Source organism: Ictidomys tridecemlineatus, chromosome 1 (genome assembly GCF_052094955.1).
Source record: "Ictidomys tridecemlineatus isolate mIctTri1 chromosome 1, mIctTri1.hap1, whole genome shotgun sequence".
In the NCBI taxonomy this organism is placed as follows: Eukaryota; Metazoa; Chordata; class Mammalia; order Rodentia; family Sciuridae; genus Ictidomys; species Ictidomys tridecemlineatus.
In genome coordinates, this window is record NC_135477.1 from 192,158,072 (window position 1) to 192,183,035 (window position 24,964).

General features: G+C 35.2%; 1 protein-coding gene and 1 non-coding gene across 2 annotated transcripts in view; both read right to left on the reverse strand.

Annotated features, from left to right (window-relative positions):
* Positions 1-24,964, reverse strand: part of LOC144364864 (membrane-associated guanylate kinase, WW and PDZ domain-containing protein 2-like) — a 396,247-nt gene that overhangs the window by 233,508 nt on the left and 137,775 nt on the right. The gene's annotated exons all lie outside the window — the stretch shown is intronic.
* On the reverse strand, positions 24,065-24,170 carry LOC144367667 (U6 spliceosomal RNA). The gene has a single exon (XR_013427203.1). It is a non-coding gene; the product is annotated as a U6 spliceosomal RNA (small nuclear RNA).

Here is a 24,964-nt window from a genome sequence, read left to right on the forward strand (position 1 = left end):
GATGCCATTCAGTAGATGAATAGATAAAAAAATGTGGCATGTGTACACAATGAAATATTACTCAGCAATAAAAGAGAATAAAATCATGGCATTTGCAGGTAAATGAATGGCATTGGAGAAGATAATGCTAAGTGCAGCTAGCCAATTCCCCCCCAAACAAATGCCGAATGTTTTCTCTGATATAAGGAGACTGATTCATAGTGAGGTATGGAGAGGAAACATGGGAGGAATAGGTGAACTCTAGATAGGGCAGAGGGATGGGAGGGGAAAGGAGGGGCCAAGGGGTTAGCAATGATGATGGAATGTGATGGGCATAATTATCCAAAGTACATGTATGAAGACACAAATTGGTGTGAACATACTTCATATACAACCAGAGATATGAAAAATTGTGCTCTATATGTGTAATAAGAATTGTGATTCATCCTGCTGTCATTTATTTTTTAAAAATCAATTTAAAAAAATAAAAAGAAGATACATTAAAATGATATATTTGCATCACACTCTTTCTAATATCCATAATCTATTTTGTTCTATGTAGAGTTGTACTCATAAAAAACAAGTAAATAAAAATAAATATAAAACAAACAAACAAGTTATCAGGCATGACGCTGCCCTTCATGTAGAATATATCATGGACAACAAATGTCCTGGCAGGAGCTTGAGCACCTCACTACCTCACTAGATTGCACCTAACAGTGGTCAGTGGTTCCACACTCTGGTATTTTCCACTTTCTCATTCCTCTAACTCATCACTCCTTTCCTTAAATCTCTTTCTCTCTCTCCCTCAATAGGAAACTTGACAGATAACTAAGAGGATGAAATCACAATTAAAACTCTGTTCCTATTAAAATAGGTTTTTTTTTGTTTTGATCATCAGTACTCTTTGTTTCCAAATCTTTTCCACCACCCCAAATATTCTGTACTCATTAAACAATAATTCCAAATGTCCCCTTTCTTAGCTTCCAACATCGCTTTCTTTCTTTTTATTAATGTGTCTTTTTAAAATATTCTTTAGTTGTCATTGGGCCTTTATTTCATTTATTTAACATTGCTTTCTACTTCATAAATTTGCCTATTAGAGATATTCCATATAATTGGAACTCTTGTGTCCTTTCACCTAGCATAATGTCTTGGAGGTTCATCATGTAAAAATATGTTAGAATTTCATTCCTTTTAAAATTGTGATTAAGTATGCAGAAAATATTTTTGCCTTTTTAACCCTTTTTAAGGGTATAGTTCAGATGCATGATCTCTGCTCACAAATACCTTATAAGATCTCTAGATCCTCTACCCAAATATTCCAAAAATAAATATTCACACTAATAAATAAATTCAGAAAGTTATAAATGACAAAATAAACATGCAAAACCAGTTGTATTTCTATAGTTTAACAATCAGAAATGTAAATTAATTCCACTTTAATGGCATGAAAAATAATAGCAGGATTGTCATATGATCCAGCAGTTCCACTTCCAGCTATAGTCTCAAAAGAATCAATGTCAGGGACATGAAGAGATATCCGTCTGCCAAGATTAATAGAAGTATTATTCATAATAACCAAAAGGAAAAAAAAATATCTATTGACAGATTAATGGAAAAATTAAATGTGGTACATAAATACAATGAACTATTAGCCTTTAAAAGAAGGAAATTCTGACACATGCTGCATGTGGATGAACTTAAGAGAATGGGCTAAGTGAAACTGTTTTCATTATTTCACTTCAATAGGTTATGTTTTAAAATTTAGTTCTAATTTAATAACAGCAATAGTTTCGGTTAATGTTCTGTTGTATTTTGTGGCATTTTTCCAGGTAACAATCTGTATCATTCACCTGAATTATTTGCAAGCATACCATTGTGTTTGCCCTTTCAGGAAAGTTTCTGTTTTTAAATTATAAATATAGTCAATGTCTTGGATGGTAAAGTTTCAGGGGAAGGAGGGAAATTTTTCTTGCATCTATACTTATGTCTTACATATTGTTAGAAGGTTTTTTAGTATATATGGGCTGAATTTTATGAAAGTATAATCATATATCACATATATTCTTAAATATAATATAAAATCCAACCAGAATGGGTGAGAAAACTGGAGCAAATAGCCATGTTATGGCAGGAATCTCTGCTGTCCTGATAACAAAATTCCTGTGGGATATTATGAGAGATATTGGCTATTTAAACCCAGGCTATATGTAAATAATACAAAGTACACTCCCATTTACCTAATTTTATGAAGTTGTATTTTTATCAGCTTCAAAATATGCCACATTAGACAGTTGAGATGACAAAAACATTTGTTCAAATCTACTTCTAGGTGATCAAAAAAGCCAAGAGAATGAGTCAGATTAAACTCAACCCAGATTTCTTGATTTTCATGGGCTTAATTGATGTTTATATCATGTAATATTTTTCAATTTCTATTTAATGGACAAAATTATTTAAGATGCAGCAGTAAAATACCAAAAGGTAGAAAGTGCTATAAACCAGCCAGAAAAAAATAAAACAACAACACTCTGACAGCATAAAAACAAGTTCCTGCATCCTAAACTTGTTCTATGAGGACTAGGATGTCTCCAAATGCATCCTGTTACTCAATTAACATCCTTCAATGATTTTAACAACTCCATCTTTCAATGCATACATTAAAATGACTTTAGGTTTGAAAGACTCCTGTCTTTAGACCTGTTGTTTCAAATTTCCTAATCTACAGGTTATGATTTGTCCAGATGAAAAAGAAGAAAAGACAATAGCACAAGGGGTATGAAAGTAGAAAAAGAATAAGTTAGATGAATTCTATCCATATGGGAAAATTACACTACACTTAAAATATTTATACACCGAATTACTCTCAGCTGGAATTTTTACAAGCTGACATACTATTAATTGAATTAAACACAGTAAATGCCCAGTTTCAAAATTCACTACTAAAGTTATAGAACTTGCATTTTTATCACAACAAAAATAACATTGTCTGGTTATAAATCTGGCAAGCAAAAACTTTTTCAAAAAATCTTTTTCACTGCACTTTTCAAATCCAACTTTTGTTCCGGTGAGTGCTCATACTGTTCGTGCATTCTGCTATTATTATACACATCCAATTTTTAAAGATATTTTCCAAGACTTCAGTGTGCCTGAGAAAAAGATACTCAGTTCCCAGTATTATGTTTATCCCTGATTTAAAACAGTCTTCAAACACGGTATGAGACTGTCAGTGTATTGCTTTAGGGAGAAAGTTTCTAACAATGCCCTCAGGGCTGCAGCAGAAAGTGCTTTGTATCAAGCACAGTGCCTCCCCTTCTCTAATCTTCAGACAACTAGAGCACTAAATCCTTGAGTCCATGGCTTCAAGTGGATAGCTCTACTTTCTTTCTGACCACAATGTACACTCATAAACTGGCTTCTGTTGGCTTTTCTTTTATAATTCAGGGCAGAACCAATATCTCTGAAGAATGGACAGTGATACCCTGAGAACCATTATCTCCCAAAGAAAGGTTATATTTTGAGAGGGTTCTTTCAACTCCTCAACCCGGGTTTTACAACAACAGGAGCTAAGCCAAAAGAAATAAGATTGGGGCTGTTAATTAATGTAAGCATTTAATCAATCCAGAAATATTTCTTGAATACCTGGTTTATGTTAAGCACTGGAAATTTATAAATGACAATCTTTTGACCTAAGGGACACTGTAGAAAAGATCATTAATAAAGCAAAAACTATAGGGTGAGCTGAACACGTGTGTTGTACAGCTCAATTGAATGGGATGAGAGGAAGGAGGAATAAGGCAAGTATCCAGGAGGATGTGCTATTTAATCTAGAAGCCCAGAAGAAACTGAATGGGAAAAGTGTTGCAAGTTTTTTTTTTTTTTTCAGATGTGGATTACGTTGAGCATTGAATAGAAAACAAGACCAGTATGTGTAAAGTATTCAGTATGGGCCAGGAATTTTACATTCATAAGCTCCATTAATTCTCCACAACCAGCCACACTGAGCTGGATAATATTCTCATCTAACAGAAGAGGAGATTTAGGCTCAGAGGACCCAAGTTTATATGATAAACAGCAGAGCCAGAAACTGAACTCAGGTCATCATACCCCAATGTCTTTCCTCTCTCCTCCAAGCATGGTGCTCACTATCCCAAATAAGAAGGAGAGAAGATAGACAGAAGAAATCAATCAACAATATAGATCAACAGCATGACTTTTCACTTGTTAGTGATATTTGTGTAGCAGGAAGGCAATTGTGCATTCATCTTTACAAGTTGCACTGTGAGATTCTACCTTATCATAAAGGTAAACCTGATCATTGGTGCTTTGCACTCAAGACCACTTTAACTCCATATACTTTATCTGCAAAGTTGAAAGAAATTTATGCTGAGCCTCTTCTGAAGCCTAAAACCAGTCTTTGGCTTATTACAACCCTCGAACTTGAGCCATTCTTCAGTTGTGATGCAGGTCAATCCAGGGATCCCTCTCCCAATTGTTCCCAACCCCCTCTATCAGCTCCTCAGATCAACCCTTCAAACCAAAGAAGCCCAACAGGTCACTTCTGTCTTGAGATTAAGCAGGAAGGATTGATAATGGCCTCCTGGAAACTAGTAATTCCTTAAACATGGCTTGTAGCAATGATAATCAATGACTTATACTGAAGATGGTACAGCTCTCTGCAGACCATGGTCTTTAGTACCTTGCATCTCAAAGGCTTGTCCTTAAGCCAGCAGCCTTAGCATCACCCAGGAATTTACTAGAAATGTAGAACCTCAGCTTTCACCCCAAACCTACTGAATCAGAATATACATTTTTAAACAAAATATCCATGTAATTCTTAAGCACTTCCAAGCCTGGCAAACACTGGTTTAGAAAAGTAATGCTGTTTTCTGCAAATAAATGTGTTTCCTTCTGCAGGACTTCTATATCTCTATATCAATATTCACTCAGATTCTCTCAGAGGGGTATGTATGTATAAAGCAGTGGTGTCCAAATATATCTTTACCTTAGAGGAACTCACTCCCAACAGCCACATATATTTTGTAGGAATGGGGAGCAGAGAGGTTAAGCAAATTAGAAGACTATTAACCTAAATTATCAATTTTGGACATGCTGAAACATTTGAGTAAGGGTTTTGTGTCTGGATAGATTTTAAGATCAATTTTCCCTTTGAGTATGGATCTTGTCCATGTGGATCTTGTCCATGATACCTCTCTGAGCTTCAGTGCTCATTAGTAAACTGAAGATGATAATATTGTATATGCTTCATAGGAGTTTTTGAGCAACAAAAAGGCTCAGCACAGATGCTCACTCAGCAAACAGAACCTTCAGCTTCATTATCTAGAATAAGATAAATACAGGAAAATAGGTGAATAAAGTATACCAGATGATTATTGTGTAAAATAGCTAATAGGGTAGCAGGAATTTATTCATGTGGTTAAGCGATTAGTCTTTATGATATACTAAGATTTAGCCACAAACAAAAAAAAAGATGTAGTGCCCAATTTTCCATTTCCTTTTTTCCTTATTACAGAAATGCATATGAATAAAAGAATATCTTGAAAATTTTGAAAAACTACAAAGATGAAAATTTTAAAAACCCACTTACATCCACTACTCAGAGACAAGAAATTAATATTTTGGGTTATATCTTGCCTGTATTTATTCTTGCATACAAATGTGTCTATATATACAAACAGTTTTATAGTACATGAAATGTTTTCTAACTTGCTATGTTCACCTAAACAACCAACTTAGCATATCGCTAAAAGCACTGGCATCAGATGCAGACTGCTGGTATCCCTGGCTCTGTCCCCAAGAAGCCATATAAGCCCAGCCAGAGAACTTTACCCTGCTATGCTGTCATGCTTCAATTCCTGCATCAATAAAATGGGAATAGTAATGGTGGGAACCTTGCTGGGTTGTTGGAGGATTAGAGAAAAGAATAGTCTCTATAAAAACAAAATATTACTTAGTACACAAGAAGTTCTAGGAAGATATCTATTCTGATTATTAGCTCTGTATTAGAATATCTGTTGAGACATAAAATATTCTACTATAAAATTATTTTAGACATTTGTCCATTTTTATTCTGTACTTAACATGGATTGAATTTTTGTGAAAAGATTAATTTCATTTTAAAGCTGTTTGGTTTTTTCCTGCCATAATAAATACTCCACTTACATGGGCATTTCTGCACATACTTTTCAACATTCTCTTAGGATATAATCCCAGAATTAGAATTTAATAGTAAATGAAATTATCATTTTACCAATATTGAAGTATGGATACAATTTGATGGGAGGGCCAGTGACATAATTCAGATCTGCTGGAGATCTTGAAAGACTTGAAAAATTTAGACTCTTCAGAGGAATATGTCCAAAGATAGAAAAAGAAGTAAAGAGACTACCCAGCAACTTTATCTACTTTAAAATGAGGGCTAAACTACAGCTGTGACTCAGAGAGGAAAGGATGATATCTTTGTGCTTTTGCCAGACATAAAAATAGTCTAGTGAATGATTTTGATTACTAGATTACTATTTTTTTTTTAAGTTGGTACAATGCTGCTGCCATATGAGCTGCTAGACTTGGACTTTTCTTTGGCACAGAGATCATTACTGAACAGCAAAGCCACGGCTTTTGGAGCCAACTGAGACTAAAATCAAATTCACAGACCCTTGGCAAATCAAACACTATGCATGTGTCACTTTGTGAGCCTCGTGTACTATTTCTAAGCCATCCAAACTCACGTGCTTATGCAGCCTTCTGTTCCTCTGGAGAGCTGAGAGTGGCACACCCACCTGCATTTTCATTTGATGCAGAACCCTCAGCATCTGGGCATCTCCTTCCTATTTCTGAGCATGGCTCTGCCTAGATACAGTACAGGCTTCTCATTAAACGTGCTTCACTCCTGATTCCATTCTCCCATAACTACTAATGTGAAATAATATCACCACTAAAAATTACACGGGAGGGCAGCAATTGTCATATCTCTGATAGCTTTTACAGAGGTATGAAATGTGCTATATTGGAAGATCATTTCATAATGGAATGGGCGCTTAATATTTGCTTTGGGACAAGGTCATGAAATTTGGTATGTACCTCATACTACTAAGAAAGTAAAATCAATTAAGTAACAGATCAGACACTCATCTAATCCTCTCTGATGGGCTATTATTGATGACCAATGATATAAAAATAACAGTTATCCCTGTATATGGATCACTTAGTTTCATTAGTCTCAGATGCAAAGACTTCTTTTGTGTTAAAAAGAGACTAAGAATATAGATGAATCTCTTGAGCTCAGTCTCTACTGGACTAAGATGGGAAAATCATCCAGTTCTTAAGATAATCTCACATGAAAGTGGATTCAATGATTGCATAATACCCACAGTAGGACTTCTAATTTCTACTTCTTCAGTATTTCCTAGAAACCCTGAAACATTTTCCCTAGTTTAAGTTCACTGTTTCATTTCTGCCTTTTCTACATAGAAAATAATATTGAAAATAAAATCATAAATAAAATACTGTGGGCTATAGTTTTATTTCACTTAACCATTCCTTAAATAATAGTCCAGATGCCAGTTTATCTTTTATTTTCTTCTCTAAAGTAATCTATAGTCCCTCAAGATTTTTGTCTTTACCCCTATGTTGATAATAAAAAATTCTATTCATGTAGCCCCAACCCAACTCTACAGTTTTAAAATCATATATGAACTAACTAGTGCATACTTGGAAATTTTTCTATCAATATGACAAATGTTTAGTGGCTTCTATGCATGTAATTATTATTGTTGTTATTGTTGGTTACAATGGTAAATAAAATGCATTTCCTGTTCTCATGGAACTCATGTTCTATTACCCAACAGAAACCTCAAAAGTAGCATATCAAAAGCTAAATCATCATTTTCCTTTTAACCTAAGATTCAGTAGTTTTTATTATTTTAATGTGGTTAATGAAGTTATATATATGTGTGTGTGTGTGTGTTTCATTTGAAAATATCGTTTTTAGTGAACAGATTATGTACATATAAATTTGTAATTTTTGAACTCTTTTTTCTTTCTTTGTTATAATTTGGTATTTTTCCACTGCTGACCATATATTACCTATATCTCTATTGGTACCGAAAATGCAACATTTCATCATGTTCACCCCAAATTTGCTTTCCCTTGTATTTTTCTGGTGTAAGTCCTGATGTCATTATTACTTAGTTAAATCCACTCTACATTATTTCAAACATCTATTCATGTATTAATTCCTCAAATATTTGACATACAATATTCTGTTTAAGATATAGTTCTAAATGCTGAAGGCATATAGATGAATTAAACACTTCAAACTTCCACACTCAAACAAATATTAAATCCTCACAAATAACCACCAAAAACAAGGAAGTTTCTGGGAAGTATCTTTCAAATATGTTCCCTTGTTCTTTTAAATAGAAGCTTTTTGAGATATAATGCAAACTGTAAAGTTAACCCTTTTAAAGAATACTATTCAGTGGCTTTCAGCTCTTCAGAGTTGTGAAACCATCACCATGGTTCATCATAAAATATTTTCACACATCAGAAGAAAAAAAAACTTGTGCCTATGAGCATTCATTCACCTGCTTCCCCTTTCCAACTCTTGGAAAGTATTTATGTACTATCTCTTCCTATGGATTTGCCTATTCTAGACATTTCAGATAAATAAAATCACATAATATGTGATGTCATATTTTCTTTCATTGAACATAATGTTTTCAAGCTCATCTATGTTGTATTCTGTATCAGTAGTTCATTATTTTTTATGGATGAATAATGTTCCACTAGTTGTAAAAATCGCAATTTGCTTATCCATCTACTAACGCACATTTATGTTATTTCTGTGCCGCAGTCCGGCTGCAGCAGAATAACCGGGGGGTGACGAATAACTTCTGTACTTTGATACAGCAGGAGTAGGAGCCGTTTATTGTAGGACAACAGAGGTATTTATACATTTTGCACAGCTTATCTTAATTAGCATAAACTAGATACATCAGTCAACCAATAAGGAATCTCCACACTTAATGGCTCACTTTTGTTACTTCTCAAACCACTCCCTCTGGCATTTTGCCAGGCACCATCCAGACTTGTTTACGAACTCTAACATTCCCCTGGCAAAATACCAGGTGTTATTTTGACTTGTTTACAGACTTTAACATTTCTGCCTTTGGGCTATTATCTATAATATTTCTGTAACATTTGTGTAAAAGTTTCTATGATATGAGTTTTAACATCCATTTGGTGCCTTTTTAGTATATTCTCTTTGTTGTATTCCTAGTAGCAGAATTATTGGATCATGCAATAACTCTTTGTTTACCATTTCCAGGAAATGCCAAACTTGCACTATCTCAGGATTCCAATATCTCCACATCATCATCAGAACTTAATTTCTACTTTTATAGCCATTCAAATTAATATGGAGTTGTTCACATTGTGCTTTTAGTCTATATTTCTCTTATGACCCATGATATTGAACATCTTCTCATGTGCCTATTGGTCTTTTGTATTCTATTCTTGTAGAAATGTCTACTTATACTCTTTACTCATTTTAACTGGGTTATTTATCTTTTTATTATTGAGTTATTTATATATTATGGATATAAGTCTATCAATAGATATATGATTTTCAAATATTTTCCCCCAGTTTGTGAGCTGTCCATTCATTTTGTTAATGGTGTTCCTTGAAGCAAAACATTAAAAAATTTGAAGAAGTCCAAATTATTTATATTGTCTTTTGTAGTGTTTTTGGAGTCATGTATAAAAAACATTGAATTCATTAATTAATTCTAGAAGTTTTCTGGTGGAGTTTTTTGGATCCTCTACATAAAGAATCATGTCGCAGCAGACTACTCAGGGAAGTCAAGGCCAGTGGCCCAGACCCACCCACACCGTCCTGTGGCCCAGGCACACAGCACACCTGGTCCACCCCTTTCCCGGTGTGGCAGACACTTGCCAGAACCTAGCCTCAGGTTCAGGGCTGCCCACTCTGACCAGCATAATACCATGAAAGCCAAGATACAGCCCAGACCACCCACATCAGCCCACATGGGATCCAGAATCTAAGTAGGCATGGTTCACCCCTCCTCTGGCAGGGAAGACACTGCCAGAGACTTTTTGACACAAGACTGCCCCTTCCTACCAGCAGACTACTGTGGAAGGTCAAGCCCAAAGTCCCAGATCCACCTACACCAGCCTCTGCAAGGCCCAGGCACACAACATGCCTAGTCCAACCTTTTACCAGCAGGGTAGACACTTGCCAGACCCTAGCCTCTAGTGCAGGACCACCCCTTCTGACCAGCAGACTCCCACAGGAGGTCAACCTCAATGGCCCAGATCTACCCCCTCAAACTTACACAGGTCCCAGATCCAGGATGCAGTAGCACCCATTGAGGGAAACCAGCAGGGTCTGGAAGCCCAACATCAAGGTGAGGCATAGACAATCTGTATGAGTACTACAAGAATATAGGGAAGAAACTGTAATATCTCAGATCTACATGGCAAGAAAGGAAGACACATAGACAACATGAGAAAAGAAAGGAGGAAAATGCCCCAAACAAACCAGGACACCATAAAAACAGAACCTCTGGATAGTGAAGTTGATAAAATGTCGGAGAAGGAGTTCAGTAGGTTCATAATTAAAATGATCTGTGAATCAAAGAATGACCAAAATGAGCAAATATAAGCAAAAATTGATCTCTCCAACAATGAGATAATACAGCAAATACAGCTAGCAAAAGATTGCTTCAAGAGAGAGATAGACACCCTGAAAAAAAAATCAGAAATCCTTGAAATGAAGGATACAATAAATCAAATAAAAAAACTCAATAGAAAGCATAATCAACAGACTAGATCACTTGGAAGAAAGAATGTCAGATAATGAAGACAAAGTTTCCAATCTGGAAAATAAAGTTGATCTCACAGTGAAGAAAGTTAGAAACCATGAACAGAACATCCAAGAATTAAGGGACAGCATCAAAATACCAAACCTAAGACTTATTGCGATAGAAGAAGGCACAGAGTTTCATACCAAAGGAATGCACAATCTCTTCAATAAGATAATATCAGAAAATTTCCCAAGCATGAAGAACTAATTGGAAAATTAAATACAAGAGGCTTACAGGACACCAAATGTACAAAATTACAACAGATCTACACCAAGGCACACTATAATGAAAATACCTAGTATACAGAATAAGGATAGAATCTTAAAAGCTGCAAGACAAAGGAATCAGATCACATTCAGGGGAGACCAATTCTTATATCAGCAGATTCTTCAACCCAGATCCTCAAAGCCAGGAGATCCTAGAACAACATATACCAAGCTCTGAAAAAAAAAAAAGGACGCCAATCAAAAATCTTATATCCAGCAAAACTAAATTTTAGACTTGATGATGAAATAAAAACCTTCCATGATAAACAAAAGTTAAAATTATTTACAAGTAGAAAACCTGCACTACAGAACATCCTCAGCAAAGTATTCCAAGAAGAAGAAATGAAAAATGAAAATCAGCAGAGGGAGGGATTATACTAAAGGAAAAACTAATCAGAGGAGAAACCAAGTCACATTAAATACAAAAAATAAACAAAAATGGCCAAGAATACAAACCATGTCTCAATAATAACCCTGAATGTTAATGAGAGAATATACTTTCTTCTTAGCAGAAAATGGATCCTTCTGTAAAATAGACCATATGCTATGTCGCAAAGCAACTTTTAGGATATATAAAAAAGTAGAGATTCTACACTGCATTCTATTAGACCATAATGGGATGAAGTTAGAAATCAATGGTAAAAGAAGAAATAAAATCCACTGCAATACCGGGAGACTAAATAATATGCTACTGAATGAACAATGGGTTACAGAAGACATCAAGGAGAAGATTAAAAAGTTTTTAGAGGTGAATGAGAACACTGACACAACATACCAAAATCTCTGAGACACTATGAAAGCAATTCTAAGAGGAAAGTTCATTGCATGGAGTTCATTCCTTAAAAGAAAAAAAAATCAACCAATAAATGACTTAACACTACATCTCAAAGTCCTAGAAAAAGAAGAACAAATTAACACCAAAAACAGCAGAAGACAGGAAATAATTAAAATCAGAGCTGAAATCAATCAAATTGAAACAAAAGAAACAATTGAAAAAATTGACAGAACAAAAAGTTGGCTCTTTGAAAAAATAAGTAAAATTGACAGAACCTTAGCCACACCTTTGAAGAGAAGGAGAGAGAAAACTCAAATCACTAACATATGTCATAAAAAAGGAAATATCACAATAGACAGAAGATAATTAGAAATTATTTTGAAAACCTGTACTCCGATAAAATAGAAAATATTGAAGGCATCAGCAAATTTGTAGAGTCATATAATTTGCCCAAATTGAATCAGGATGATATACACAATTTAAACTGATCAATTTCAAGTGATGAAATAGCACACCATCAAAAGTCTACCAATCAAGGAAAGCCCAGGACACCCGAGTTCTACAAGACCTTTAAAGAAGAACTAATATGAATACTCTCCAATTTATTTCAGGAAATAGAAAAAGAGGCAGCACTTCCAAACTCATTCTATGAGGCCAGTATCACTCTGATTCCAAAACCAGGCAAATACACATAAAAAAAATAAAACTTCAGACTAATATCTCTAATGAACATAGATGCAAAAATTCTCAATAGAATTCTGGCAAATCAAATATAAAAACGTATCAAAAAGATCATGCACCATGATCAAGTGGGTTTCATCTCACAGATGCAAGGTACTTCAACATATGGAAATCAATAAATGTAATCAAACACATCAATAGATTTAAATATAAGAATCATGTGTACATCTCAATAGATGCAGAAAAAGCATTTGACAAATACAGCACTCCTTTATGTTCAAAACACTAGAAAAATCTAGGGATAACAGGAACATATCTCAACATCATAAAGGCTATCTATGTTAAGCCCCAGGCCAAAATCATTCTAAATGGAGAAAAACTGAAGGCATTCCCTCTAAAAACTAGAACAAGACAGGGATGCCCTCTTTCACCACTTCTATTTAACATAGTTCTTGAAACACTGGCCCCGAGCAATTAGACAGGTGAAAGAAATTAGAGGGATACATATAGGAAAAGAAGAACTCAAATTGGCACTATTTGCTGATGATATGATTCTATACATGGAAGACCTTAAATGTTCCACCAGAAAATTTCTAGAACTAGTAAATGATTTCAGCAATATAGCAGAATATAAAATCAACACCCATAAATCAAAGGCATTTCGGTGTATCTGTGACAAATTCTCAGAAAGGAAAATGAGGAAATCTACCCCATTCTCAACAGCCTCAAAAATAAAAAATAAAATATTTGGGAATCAACATAATGAAAGAGGTGAAAGATCTATATAATGAAAATTGCAGAAGCTTAAAAGAAGACCTTATAAGATGGAAAGATCTACCTTGCTCTTGGATAGGCAGAATTAATTTTATCAAAATGACCATACTTCCAGAAACATTATACAGATTTAATGCAATTCTGACCAAAATTCCAATGGCATTCCTCATAGAAATAGAAAAAGCAATCATAAAATTCAAGTGTAAAAATAAGAGTCCCAGAATAGCTAAAGCAATCCTTGGCAGGAATAATGAAGCAGGTGACATCATTATATCAGATCTTAAACTATACTACAGAGCAATAGTATCAAAACAGCATGGTACTGGCACAAAAACAGACTGATAGACCAATGATTCAGAATAGAAGACACAGAGACTAACCCACAAAACTACAATTATCTTATATTAGACAAAGATGCCAAGAACATGCATTGAATAAAAGACAGCCTCTTCAACAAATGGTGCTGGGAAAACAGGGAATCCATATGCCACAAAATGAAATTAAACCCCTATCCCTCACCATGCACAAAACTCAACTCAGAATGAATCAAGGACTTAGGAATACAACCAGAAACCCTGCATGTATTAGAAGAAAAAGTAGGCTCTAATCTCCATCATGTGGGATTTAGGCCCCAACTTCCTTAATAAGACTCCTGTGGCACAAGAATTAAAATTAATAATCAATAAAATGGATGAATTCAAACTAAAAAGTTTCTTCTCAGAAAAAGAAACAATCTGTGAGCTGAATAGAGAGCCTACACCCTGGGAGCAAATGTTTACCCCTCACACATCAGATAGAGCACTAATCACTAGGGTATATGAAGAACTCAAAAAGCTAGATATCAAAACCAAAAAACAAAAACAAAACAAAACAAAACAAAAACTAATAACCCAATCAATAAATGAACCAAGAAACCAAAGAGACACTTCTCAGAAGATGATATATAATCAAGCAACAAACTGAAAAAAATGTTCAACATCACTAGCAATTAGAGAAATGCAAATCAAAACCACTCTAAGATTTCATCTCACTCCAGTCAGAATGGCAGCTATTAGGCATACAAATAACAATAAGTGTTGGCAAGGATGTGGGGGAAAAGGTACCCTCATACACTGCTGATGGAACTGCAAATTGGTGCAGCCAATATGGAAAGCAGTATGGAGATTCCATTGACCCAGCAATCCCTCTCCTCTGTCCATACCCAAAGTACTTAAAAACAGCATACTACAGGGACACAACCACATCAATGTTTATAGCAGCTCAATTCACAATAGCTAAACTGTGAAAGCAAAATAGATGCCCTTCAATAGATGGATAAAGAAACTATGGTATTACTTACACAATGGAATGTTACTCAGCATTAAAAGAGAATAAAATCATGGCATTTGCAGGTAAATGGATGGAGCTGAAGAATATCATGATAAGCAAAGTAAGCCAAACCAAAAAAACCAAAGACCGAATGCTCTCTCTGATAAATAGATGCTAATCCATAATGGTGGGGGGCGGGTATGGGAAAAACGGAGAAACTCTGATTGGGCAAAGGGGAGGGAGAGGTGGGTAGGAAGCATGGGGGCAAGAAATATGGTGGAATGAGAGGGACATCATTACCCTAAGTACATGTATGACTGCACACATGGTGCAACTGTTATATTGTGTACAACCAGAGAAATGAAAGTTGTGCTGCAATTGTGCACAGTGAATCAAAATGTATTCTATTGTCATATATACCTAATTAAAATAAATAAATTAATGGAGGTATTCTGACTGTGGGAATGTACAAGGAAGCATTTTTCTGGCTAGCAAACTCTTGTAGGTAAGAAGCACTCTGTTTCCCACGCTTGGAATGCCCAATAGTTTCTCCTTGAAGCTATTAAGATAACTATATAGGTGCACTATCCAGTTTCTATGGTGATGTCCTTGAAAAAAGGGCCCTGTGTTTATATTAGCCTGGACCTTATGTCAGTTATCTAGCATTTGTGTCTAAAGGAATACTAAATCATAATGTAGTCATGGTAATGAAAAGCTATGTAACTTGAGACAAGTAAATGTGTCTGCTGGGAGGAGCGGCCACTTCTCTTCTTGCCTCTGCGTTCTTTGTGTGTGTCCTTTGTTCACTTCTTTACAAATTAGTTTAAAACAAAGGTTGCCTAATACAAAGCCATAAAGTTGTAGTCCCATTTTTTTTTCTAAGAGTTTCATAGTTTAACTTTCACTTGGGATCTGATCCAATTTTAGTTTATCTTTGTAGCTAGTGTGAAACAGAGGTTCAACTTCATTCTTTCACCTGTGAATATTCAGTTATTTCATAACCATTTGTTGAAAAGACTTGTCTTTTTCCTTTGACTTATCTTGGCCCTCCTGTCAAAACTACACTTATTATAAATATAGAGGGTTATTTGTTAACGTCTATCACTTTCTATTGGTATATATGTATCCTTTGCCAGTACCACATTGTTTTCATCTATATCTTTGTAGTAAAATTCAAAATGTCTAAGTGTGCTCTATTTTGTTTTCTTTGAAGTTATAAGTTGGGAAGTGTACTCTACCTTTGTAGAGACTGTTGCATTAACATTCCTTGTATGAATTTTAGATTTCCTTGTTAATTTCTGCTGGGCAGCTCATCTGGCCTCTGGACAAGGATTGCACTGAAGGTGAGAATCGATTTGGGAAGTGTTGCTATCTTAAGATCAAGTCTTCTGCTTCTTGTTTTTGTTTCTACTGAGTTTTGGTCCATTATTGTATTTTGATTATTATTACACCTGCTGTGGTTAGGATAAGTGTCCCTAAAGGTCCATGTAAAAGAACTGGGAGGTGGGTCCTGAGGACCTTAAAGAACCAAGGCCTAGAATGAAGTTTGTAGGTCATTGAGGGTATGTGCTTCTGGGACCAAGCCTATCCCTTTCCCCCCCTCCCTGCTCCCCTTCTCTCCCTCTCTCCCTCACCCCTCCACCTCCCTCTCTCTCCTTCCTAGCTCAGAATGTGAGCAATTTGCTCTGACACGTGCTCCCTGCCATTGCCATATGGTGTCCTTACCAGAGGGCCAAAATAGTACAGATGCCATATTTCGGACAAGAACCTCCCAAACCATGAGCTTAAATAAATGATTTAAATTAAATAAGTTATTTCACTTTAAAAGTTAATTGCTTCAGGTATTTTGTTTTCAAAACATAAAGCTGCAAATTATATCTTTCAACTATGGAGAATGCTTAAAATGATTCCACTGGCTTCCTACCACACTCTGAATCAATTTTAAACTCTCCTCTCTGTTCCATGATGTTTTCAGAAGGTGGGCACCAACTCTCCTCTTTGACCTTATCTTAAAATCTGCCAAGCTGTCTTCTTGGTTTTTCTTCCTGTTCCTGAATAAGCCTGTATCAGATCTTTTGCTTTTTCTGTTCCCTTATCTGAAATCCACTCCCCTAAAATCTTTGCAAGACTAATTTCTTATCATCATTGCTATAATTTGGATCTGAAATATCACCCAAAGGGCAATGTATTAAAGATTCAGTCCCTGGCTCAAGGCATCGTTGGGAGGTAGGGGAACCTTTAAGTGATGGGACATAGTGGGAGCAAGTAATGTCACTTGGAGAAGACACTGGGACCAAAGCCCCCTTCTGTGTCTCTCCCTTCAAACTGGCCACCGTGAGGGAAACAGCTCTGTTCCACCATATGCTGCACCCCCTGCCCCCTGCTGCCCAATGATGTGCTGCTTCACCTCTGTCCCAGAAGAAATGAGGCCAAGTGAATATGGACATATTATACCATGAGCAAAATAAGCCTTTTCTTCTTTTCAGTTCATTACCTCAGGTATTTTGTCACACAACAGAAAGCTGACTAAATCAATTAAGTCTATCTCATATAGTCTTTTATTCAAGATGCCTTGGTGAGTATACCATCTTGAACAATGTTGCAAGACTCTAACATCTTGAACAATGTTTGATACATAGTTTTTATCCAATAAGTATGCTAAATGTTGCTGAATGGATTCCTATAAATATTTCTACATATAACTATAACTACAGTCATAAAGCATAAGAGTAGTAGATAATGTTTGACTAGAACCTATATGTTAGTATTTGTAGCTTAGGGGTTTACACTCATTATATAGTTTTATTTCCCACAAAAACATTACAGATAGGCTCAATCATTCACTCTCAGCTGACATGAAGACTCTGTGGTTTAGGAGGCCAACTTAGTTAATGTTATTGGTCAGGTAACAGAGAAAATATTCAAATCCATGTAGTTTGTCATCTAAACCTGTAACCACAAACCGTCTATGGCATCCTAGTGACTGAATAAGCATTTTTTTCCCCCAGGGTCATTGATCTTCTGAGCACACTTTTGGTTCTGTGCATTCAAAAATGTATGCCTTTAATTATATTAAACTTAGAAAATGATCCAAAAAAATGTTTAGTAAAGTCACTTGGTAGACAGCCTTGGATACCTTGTCAACTTTATTTTTATTCTCTTTGAACATAATAGGTGATACCATATTTGATTTAGTTGTCATTTAATTTAATTGTTTTACATGTTAATGTGCACAATAAGATCAGATTATAGAAGGTATTTTAGAAGTTAAAACTAACAAACTTTCTTTGGAGAAAGAAAACATCTCTTTTTGATGGAGTTTTATTTTGCCATATAGTCTGCTAGCAATTCCAACTCTCTCATAAAAATTTAAAATTTAAACTTTAGCAAAAAACAAACAACAAAAAAGACAAATGACAAGCTTAGTTGAAAATGCATCAGTAAAAAAATTAAAACTTAATTTTATATGCCCTGATGGCAAAAGAAGTGTTATATATTTTAAGAATGCAGTTCAGAGAAGGAAAGAAAAGCAGATTGCAGAATACATTATTACATTTTAGTATGAAATTAAGAAGTTATTTCAGTATAAAATTTGGTGCTACCACTGTAATGAATCCAAAGTAAGAACTAATAAATAATACAACTTAGAGATTTTCTTGTTATAACTACATATAAGATCCACAGCATGTTAGAGTTTCTAAACATTTAATTGCTTTCAAATTTTTCTTTAAAAACTTCTTTGAGCAATGCACATTCAATAGAAAATAATTAGTAAATCTTCTATTTTTTCATTTTTAAATATGTTTTATTTAGTTATATATGACAGTAGAATGCACATTGACATATCATAGATAAGTGGAGCATAACTTCTCAATCTTCTGGTTGTACATGATGTAGAATCACACTGGTCATGTAACAATACACGCATATAGGGTTATAATGTCCTATTCGTTCTAATAACCTTCCTATCCCTACCCCCATATCCCATCCCCTCCCTTCACTCCCTTCTGCCTAATATAAAGTAACTCTATACTTCCCTACCTCCATACCACTTACTGTGAATTAGCATCCACATATCAGAGAAATCATTTGGTCTTTGGTTTTTAGGGATTGGCTTATTTTGCTTAGCATGATATTCTCCAGCTCCACCTATTTACTGGTAAATGCCATAATTTCATTCTTCTTTAAGGCTGAGTAATATTTCATTGTGTATATATAATACATTTTCTTTATCCATTCATCTGTTGAAGGAGACCTAGTTTGGTTCCATAGTTTAGCTGCTATAAACGTTGCAAAGTGGCAGGATATAAAATCAACACACATAAATCAAAGGCATTTCTGTATATCAGCAACAACACTCCTGAAATGGAAATGAGGAAAAACACCCCATTCACAATATCCTCAAAAAAATAAAATAAAATACTTGGGAATCAACCTAACAAAAGAGGTGAAAGATTTATACAATGAAAACTACAGAACCCTAAAGAGAGAGATAGAAGAAGATCTTAGAAGATGGAAAAATATACCCTGTTCATGGATAGGCAGAAATAACATCATCAAAATGGTGATATTACCAAAAGTTCTCCATAGGTTTAATGCAATGCCAATCAAAATCCCAAGGGCATTTCTTGTAGAAATAGATAAAGCAATCATGAAATTCATATGGAAAAATAAAAGACCCAGAATAGTAAAAGCAACTCTAAGCAGGAAGTGTGAATCAGGCGGTATAGCGATACCAGATTTCAAACTATATTACAGAGCAATAGTAACATAAACAGCATGGTACTGGTACCAAAACAGGCGGGTGGACCAATGGTACAGAATAGAGGACACAGAGACTAATCCACAAAGTTACAACTATCTTATATTTGATAAAGGGGCTAAAATGCAATGGAGGACGGATAGCATCTTCAACAAATGGTGCTGGGAAAACTGGAAATCTATATGCAACAAAATGAAACTGAATCCCCTCCTCTCGCTATGCACAAAAGTTAAATCAAAATGGATTAAGAAGCTTGATATCAAATCAGAGACTCTGCGTCTGACAGAATAAAAAGTTGGCTCCGATCTACATGTTGTGGGGTCGGGCTCCAAATTCCTTAATAGGACACCCATAGCACAAGAGTTAATAACAAGAATCAACAAATGGGACTTACTTAAACTAAAAAGTTTATTTCTCAGCAAGAGAAACAATAAGAGAGATAAATAGGGAGCCTACATCATGGGAACAAATTTTTACTCCTCACACTTCAGATAGAGCCCTAATATCCAGAGTATACAAAGAACTCAAAAAATTAAATAAGATAACAAATAACCCAATCAACAAATGGGCCAAGGACCTGAACAGACACTTCTCAGAGGAGGACATACAATCAATCAACAAGTACATTAAAAAGTGCTCACCATCTCTAGCAGTCAGAGAAATGCAAATCAAAACCACCCTAAGATACCATCTCACTCCAGTAAGATTGGCAGCCATTATGAAGTCAAACAACAAGTGCTGGCGAGGATGTGGGGAAAAGGGTACTCTTGTACATTGCTGGTGGGACTGCAAATTGGTGTGGCCAATTTGGAAAGCAGTATGGAGATTCCTGGGAAAGCTGGGAATGGAACCACCATTTGACCCAGCTATTCCCCTTCTCTGACTATTTCCTGAAGACCTTAAAAGAGTGTATTACAGGGATACTGCCACATCGATGTTCATAGTAGCACAGTTCACAATAGCTAGACTGTGGAACCAACCCAGATGCCCTTCAATAGATGAATGGATTAAAAAAAATGTGGCATTTATACACAATGGAGTATTAGGCAGCACTAAAAAAATGACAAAATCATGGAATTTGCAGGGAAATGGATGGCACTAGAGCAGATTATGCTAAGTGAAGCTAGCCAATCCCTAAAGAACAAATGCCAAATGTCTTCTTTGATATAATGAGAGCAACTAATAACATGGCAGGGAGGAAGAGCAGGAGGAAATGATTAACATTAAACAGAGACATGAGGTGGGAGGGAAAGGGAGAGAGAAGGGAAATTGCATGGAAATGGAAGGAGACCTTCAATGTTATACAAAATTACATATAAGAGGTTGTGAGGGGAATGGGAAAAAAAAAACAAGGAGAGAATTGAATTACAGTAGATGGGGTAGAGAGAGAAGATGGGAGGGGAGGGAAGGGGGGATAGTAGAGGATAGGAAAGGTAGCAGAATACAACAGACACTAATATGGCATTATGTAAAAATGTGGATGTGTAACTGATGTGATTCTGCAATCTGTATTTAGGGTAAAAATGGGAGTTCATAACCCACTTGAATCTAATGTATGAAATATGATATGTCAAGAGCTTTGTAATGTTTTGAACAACCAATAAAAAAATTAAAAATAAATAAATAAATAAATAAATATGTTGATACGGCTACGTCACTGTAGTGTGCTGATTTTAAGTCCTTTGGGTATAAACCTAGGAGTGGGATAAATGGGTCAAATGGTGGTTTCATTCCATGTTTTTGAGGCATCTCCATACTGTTTTCCATAATGGTTGCACCAATTTGCAGTCCCAGGATTATTTAGTATGGCTGACTGGACAACTTCAGTTAATGCCTTACATGGCTACTTTTTCTACTGCTAGCCTAGTGCAGATGGAGAGTGTGATTGGTGAGGTCAAGATGTCTTAATGCGAGAAGGATCTGTACTTGTCATTCACTCTTGTGTTTTCAATGCCTAGCACAGTGTTTGACATTTGATTGGAACTCCATGATATTTCGCTGACACTAAGTGGATATCAATTTTTAGATGTATCCTATTTTTAAATGTGACCAGGAAGAAAGCACATTGCCACTTAATTTATGACAAATTATTTCTTATTATTTTACATATTAATTATGCATTTATCCAAAATATGACTCTTGATTTATTTTGACATGGGTTTATTACATTTATGTGAAAATGAAAATAGAAGCTAAGAAATTAAACTCTTCACAAAATTTTTATGTTCAGAGAACAACTAATTGTATTTTAGCTCAGAATTGCTGGAAGTGCTTGTTTCTCAGTACCATATAAATCTTCATGCTGTAAGAGCATCAAAGGGGGAATTACCAAAAATTGGGCTTTCCTTTTGTTTCTGAGATTTTTCTTACAAGCAACTCCCATTCATTTTGTAATTTTGCTGCTGGTGGATCTTTGATCTTATCAGACGGTTCAGCAGAAAGCTTATAGATTACAGTATCAGAAATTATATCCCTCCTTAAATAGTCCTCAAGTTGTCTTTAACTGAAACCTCAAGAAAATGAAATCATTCTGTTATTCCAGCAACTATTTCCATCAAGTTAGCACAAGTGCAGTCAAGGACATACATATATGTATATCCATGCAACTACATGTCTAACAGTGTGGTGATGGTTTTCCATTGGTTGAAAGGTACATCCCAACTTCAGAAATGTTAAAATGTGAAAAAATTTACATTTCAAATTGATGAAATATATTAAAATAAGAGAGGTGTCAGAAAGAAGATAAGAAATATGGGTGAAGGGCTGGGGATGTGTCTCAAGTGGTAGCGCGCTCGCCTGGCATGCGTGCAGCCCAGGTTCGATCCTCAGCACCACATACCAACAAAGATGTTGTGTCCGTCAACTAAAAAATAAATATTAAAAATTCTCTCTCTCTCCCTCTCTCCTCTCTCACTCTCTCTTAAAAAAAAAAAAGAAATATGGGTGAGGATGGCATGTTTTATGTGTAATAAAATAGATGGAGCCCATAGCTCTTGCCTTCTCCTTGTTAAAAAAAGCTCTTCTCATGGAGAAATATCACCAGGAACAGTTGCATACAAGCTCCTGTTAAATTTTAATTAAAATAAATTCTATTGGCTCATTTTATTAGTATTTATTAATAAACTCTAGTAGAGTCAGCACTCTTGTAGTTGATAAGGATCTGATCAGGAATCAAAAGTTCACAGTGTTGTCTTCTAAAGGGGGAAGCCCATATTGTAAATAAGTAGAAATTAATTAAACCAGATGAATCCAGAGTAATGCCTTTTGTCATGTTATTGATAGGGAATAATTGAAGTAGGAGGAATGATTTTTAGATTGGCAGTCAGGGAAGACCTAATTGAAAGCTGGGTTCATTGACTGAAAGCACAAATGGATGGGTGAGTGAATGAATAGAAAGAGCCATTTAGAAATACTAACTTGGCATAGCTTTCACTTAACTTTCCTCATTTATTTATTTCTGCAACAGGAATCCCTGCTCTATTCCAACTCCAAATTAAGGAGAAATGTCATCCATTTCTCCCCATTAGAAAAGCAGCTTTTTCCTCTGTGTGAGCTGATTTAACCAACAAAATTTACACAAACCAGAGGATATTTCTCTGAATGGATATGTGAGAGACTTTTAGTCATGATTAAAGTCGAATATAAATTATGGTTTATTTTTGACATCTAAATGTCAGCATTTTATCAGAGAACTATGAAAATTGTCTTATTTTTAAAAAATATTTTCTATATATAATTAGCTGTCAATATTTCTTGAAGATTTGTATAAATTCTTGTTTTAATAAGGCAATTACTTTTTAAAAAATGTAGAAACACCAAAATTATTAGTCTCTGTGGGTTTTTAAGAGGTTCACCATCCACATAAGCAAAATCTCTACAGAACGTGTGGCAACAGTTTCATGTAAGTGTCACTTGGTGGCAGCATAACAAAATTGCTATAAAAGTTCTTAACTTGGAGAACTAAGCTCTTTAATGAATAAGCTGGTGAAAAACATTAATGCTATTTTGAAAAGTACAAAAAACATGACAGTGTTTTTAATAAGTTACTGAGGAAAATCTCTTAAAATACCATATTATAAATGGTAAAAATTATACTTTCATTAATATAGCATTTATTAAAAAAATATTTGTTGTTTCTATTGTCTGACAGTATTTGAGTCAAGAATTGGGCTAGAAAGATAAATTCATCATGGTCTCTATTATGGGCTGAGTTGTCCTAAAATTCTCATGTTGAAGTATGAAACCCCAGGACTGTAGAATGAGACTGTATTAGAGATAGGGTCTTCAATGGGGGAATCAGGTTGGAATGAGGTCATTAAGGTGGACTCTTATCTTCTATGACTGTTGTACTTCTAAGAAGAGGAGATCTGTACACAGACACACACAGAGGAAGACTGCACATAGTCACTGGGATAAGACAGCCATCTACAAGCTCAGGAAAGAGATTTCAGAAGAAACCAACCCTGCCAACATCTTGATCTGACTCTTAGCCTTCAGAATTATGAGAAAATAAATTTCTGTTGCATAAACCACCCAGTGGTATTTTATTACAGTAGCCAAGTAAATTAATAGTTTCCAGGCTTATGGGGCTAACATTGTTTTATCTTTCCACAATATGGATCACTTCACAAATTTGCATGCCATCCTTGTGCAGGGGCATGCTAATTTTCTCTATATTGTTCCAATTTTAGTATATGTGCTGCAGAAGTGAGCACATGGGGTTAGTATTCTTTAAAAAACGGGGGGGGGAGAAGTAGCAGCAGCAGAGGGCAAGTATTTATAAGACAACATGACAGGTTTTGTAATAGATGTATAGATGTATGCTCAGATTGTGACGGTGTCTTGTTGGAGAGTGGACACTTCAGATGATGGTGGGAGGCCCCATATAAGATTTAGTGTGAAATTTTGGGTGGTGAATAAGAATTTTCCATGTAGATAAATTGAAACATGAAGGAATGGCATTTAGGGAAAGAAGCTGTTGAAACTGGTGACGGATGGGAGTGCATGCTGTACTGTGAAAACCACACATCGTACTTATTGCTGATGCCTGAAGACAACCTAGAAAGGTAAATTGGAAATAGAATTTGAAAGAGCCCATAAGACATATGAAAGTATATACTAATTGTCCAAATCATTCCTTCTTTGAAAGGGGTTGAGGTGACATGGAAAGTAGGTTAAAAGGATAAAGTAAATAAATATAGATAAAAATAAAAATATATCAATAAGATATGGTAACCATAAGAACCAGGGTACTTGCAGTGACTGAGCTTAATTTAAAGGTTCTGAAGTCAGGACACAAATAGAAAGTTAAGAACGTTAAAATAAGATAAGAAAGAATATGATAAGAAAGTCCATTTTCTTAGTGTTCATAAAGTATTTGAATTAAACAGGAAGGGCAATTATTACATTATATAGGGATATAATGAATATTCTCTTCAGCAGCATTTTGCTGTGTGTAGACAGATTTTGTTAGAACCTCCATAGAAATAATCATCTATGTTTCAGTGTC